The sequence below is a fragment of the Macaca fascicularis genome, chromosome 4, assembly GCF_037993035.2.
Source record: "Macaca fascicularis isolate 582-1 chromosome 4, T2T-MFA8v1.1".
Lineage (NCBI taxonomy): Eukaryota > Metazoa > Chordata > Mammalia > Primates > Cercopithecidae > Macaca > Macaca fascicularis.
In genome coordinates this window covers 130,844,393-130,848,397 of record NC_088378.1, presented here as the reverse complement: position 1 = coordinate 130,848,397, position 4,005 = coordinate 130,844,393, and the positions used below count along the sequence as shown (strand labels likewise).

Sequence of the window (4,005 nt, the reverse complement as noted above, 5' to 3'; positions counted from 1 at the left end):
TGCAGGCAAAGGGTACGAGTGGGGGCTTCTGGGGGATACCATGCTTCTGGCTACCAGTGCATCATGTGGGCAAGTGGACATGAGTTGAAACTGCTTTCTAGACCAAGGCCGAAATGAGATGACCTCCAGTGGCAATGGCAGAAGCTGAAAAGGAGGCCACGGTGAGTCACACCCCCCGGAGGTTCAGCACCAATCAGATGAGAGATAAAGAGACGTGAGACCAGGGAGATCATGCAGGAGCTGCAATGTTTCAGTCCAAGCTTGTGAGAAAGTTGAGGAGGAAAATAATAACAACCATCCCCATTCTTTGAAGATTCTTTATTCTTAAGCATCTTGACTTGCATCTTCCAAAGGAAATTCTGAAACAAGGATTTGAATGCAAGTGGTTTCTCTGGGCCATGAGCACAGGGAGCATGGAACTGGGCGGGGAAGGGAGGCAGCCACTTCAGGGTGCAGTATTGAGTAGACGACGGCTGTGGGCCACTGGGGTTCGGTCCTGCTGGGGAGGCCTGGGGCCCTGTGCAGAACACACCTCACGCTTGAGCAATGAGCATGTGTGGGGACATGGGTGAGGCACCAAGAGTCCCGGCCCCAATGGGAATAGCAGAGTGTCTTCTAGTTATCCCACTGCGGAATGAGCTGAAAGTGACACTAGAAGGGACTCAGACCCCTGGAAGTGTAGAATCTGGGAGAGAACTAACACGAAAATCTGAAAGAATTAGAGAAAACTAACTAGTTTCTCTTTCCCCTGCCCTCTTACCCAGGCTTAAGAAGCTGCTGTCTCTGATGATTGCATTTCCTACCCCAACCTGGAGGAAATTATGAGCACTGGGGGCTGTTGGTCTTTCTAAATGGAATAAAAATTGAATTCCCTTTCCTTTCCTTGCCCGCCAACCCACCCACTCTCCTCACACCCATGCTGCTTGACCCCTGAGTACACTTGACATTCATTTTCCAGGGAGATGGTCTGAGTTTAAGTCTGGTGGGAAGAGAAGATCCCTAGAAGGAAGACCAGGACTCAAGGGCTGGCCTCCAGCCTCCTTGTCTGCACACGGAAGGATTTTATCATGGCTTGGGACCAGTTCCCTCACCATTTCCTTTTTGCTCTCCCCACCCCCAGTGTGTTGTTTCAGAGAACTGTAGGTGCTTCCTTTTATCTCTACCTTGAGTATTCCAAGTTCTAATTAAGTTCATTTCAGCCCTTTGATTTGAGAAGCCTTATCAGGAATACTTAACCTGTGCAAATAATACGTGGAGCCAGCCAGCATTGGCCCTGCATGCTAATTGAACCTCACACAGGGTCTCGACACAGCCAAGTTGCCAGGTCACCAATAAACTCCTGAGAGGTCAGAGGAAGGCACTCATATAAGAGTGAGAGAATCCAGCCTGGGCTTTTCACAACCCAAAGTCCTGGGCTGGGATTGTTGGCAACTGGATTGCTCAGCCACTGGGGTCTAACGAGCTGGGGGTATAATCAGGAGGTGCTTCTGAGGTCTGTTCCAGTCCCAGATGTCCAGCACTCCCCATAGACCCAGCACAGCTTCATGGGCTATGCTTTGTCCCCCCACAGACCTGGCTTCTTGGTCTACAGGGAGGGGAGAGAGCTGGGCCACGAATGACCAAGGCAAACGACTTTCAGAAGAGGCCAGGTGAGAAAGAAAGGACATCAGCCTGGGAATGCTGAGACCAGGGTTCCAGTTCTTCCTCTGCCAGCAACCAGCTAAGACAAGTTACCTTCCTTTGTGGCCTCAACGTTCACACTGGGGCTGCTCAGAGATTTGGCGTTGTGCCACATAAAGCCCTTGACTCTCATACCTGAAGACCAGCTGAGGCTGAGTGGAGTTCTGACCCTTAAACCTCCTTAATCAAAGAAGCTGCCTTTTCTCTGTTAGCTATTGGAATCCACAAAAGATTTAATTTGTGGGAAATAAAAGATTCTGTAGCTAAAAATTAGTGTAAACTATTGGGTTAAGTGATCTCTTTGCTTCTTTCCAATTCTAACAATCTCAGTTTTCAAAATCCAGAACTAGAACTTGGTTCAATGGTCTCTCTCTGTTCCCAAAGCCATGGAACCCTGAATATATTATGTTTTACTACTCAGCATTGTGTCTCTGGGGTCAGGTTAGATGATTGATTGTGCAGAACACCGTACCTCCCCTGCAACCTCACATATCCTAGAGATGTTGGCTCAGCTGGTGCAGATGGTGAAAAGTTGGGGACATTCCAAAGAGATGCTCCATGAAAGTGATCACAGTCCAGTGGGCTTAGAACCCACATTTCCAGAACCATATGCAGGAGCAACAGGAACCTGTGAATGATGATTGCTGATGGTGCAGAGAAGTGAGCAGATGCTGGTGGGGTAATCAGGGAAGACTTCCTAGAAGGAAGGGAGAGAGATGGGCAGTCTGTATGGAGTCAGGAGTGAGAAAAGGGTAGCATATCCAGATTATGCTCCACTCTGAGGAATTCTCAGGTCTTGGAAAAGATGAGAGTCAAAACAAGGAGGCAGGCTTGGCACACCTGGGTCAGGTAGATTCTCCTCTTCCTCAGAGGAGCTGTGTCCAAACTCCCCTGAAGTCCAAAGCAGGGCCTAAAAGGCAAGTGTTGCTTTTGGTTTTCTATGAATGGGAACATGAAGGGGAAACACATCTAAACCAGGTTCTATCTGTCAGACTAGTTCCACTTGCCTAACAAGCCCTGAGAGACAAATACACATTGGTAAAGGTAAGGAAAGGAGGGAAGGGTATGGAGACACGACTGGCAAGCCTGGGTGTGCAGGAAGCTGGAAGGCCAGGCTCAGACAGCAATGACTGAGGTTGAAGCTTGTCCTCCTTCCCCTCTTTCCCATGCACACATAGCATTTCTCCACAGCCCACAGCCAGAGAGGCCAGGAGGATGACTGCAGAGAGCTGTGCTGGGTCCTCTGTATATGCTCCTCCTGCCAACCCCTCCCCAACAAGAACCCTGTCCAGTCTATGGGATCCCTCACTGGGCCTTCTGCCCCCAGGCTTCCATTTGGGTTTTGCTAATGAAGAACACCAACAGGAGATGGGAGGAGGAAGGAGAATGAGACTGGTGTGCTCATTCCCAGCTCCCACCCTGCAGGATCCTCACCTGGAGGCCGCAGCTCCTGTCCAGTGGTTCTCTTCATACAGTTTGTTCTGCCTCTGGATTCTGGTCATTGTTCTTCTGTTCCATCCCCTTGGCCCTTCAGATCTAGGAGTGAGAATGGCCTCTGTGTTACTAGCCCTGGACACCACATTATTCCTGTGATTTCTCTGTACCCTGCCCTCCTCTTTAAATGGTCCCTTTATTAAACCATCTACAAACTCCTCACTTGCCATGTGGCATCTGTTTCCTATCTGAACCCTAACTATGATTTGAGCAGTCTCTGCTTGGGCCTGGAGCACAGTATCCAGTCACACTTCCTTCCTGACTCCACCCCCAAGTTCATGCCCCTTTCCGTCTCCCCTTGACCTCATTTTCCAGACCCAGTCTTTGAATTCTGTATCTGGCAACCACTTCTTGGTATGCCTGTCGCTCTCATTACAGACAGGCACATTTGGTCACATTAAAGAATAAACACAATGCCAGTGCTTAATGCCTGAAAACACAGCTTTTATTCTGAGTTTTCTAGGCGCAGGCTGTTTTGAGCTGAACCAGGTTGATCAAGGAATTAAATAAGGATTAAGCAAGTTGGAAGGCGCCTGCTAATCCAGCAATCAGACAAACCTGTGCAAAATCATCTTGCTTCCTTTCCTAAAATAAGAATTAAAAAAAACAAGCAATTGGCTTTTTTGTTAATTAGAAGATCAGCAAAAACTGGGCCAGTCAGGTAACCACATCGCGGCGGGGGGGTGGGGTGGGCGGGGAGCATGGGGGAGAAAAAGGAGGTAGACGGTGCACAGAGATCCATTTTAATGGGGACTCACATGCCTTGGGAGCCTGCCAGATGACCTCTCAACTTCCAGATCTAGACTGAACCCCTCATTCTCTCTGTCAACC

At 49.0% G+C, this 4,005-nt stretch overlaps 1 long non-coding RNA gene across 1 annotated transcript; it reads right to left on the bottom strand.

Annotated features, from left to right (window-relative positions):
• Window positions 1–306: 306 nt before the first annotated feature.
• Window positions 307–3,217, bottom strand: LOC141410227 (uncharacterized). The gene is made up of 2 exons (XR_012434475.1): window positions 3,115–3,217; window positions 307–2,590 (listed from the first exon to the last, which is right to left on the bottom strand). It is a non-coding gene; the product is annotated as an uncharacterized lncRNA (long non-coding RNA).
• Between the last annotated feature and the right edge of the window lie 788 nt (window positions 3,218–4,005).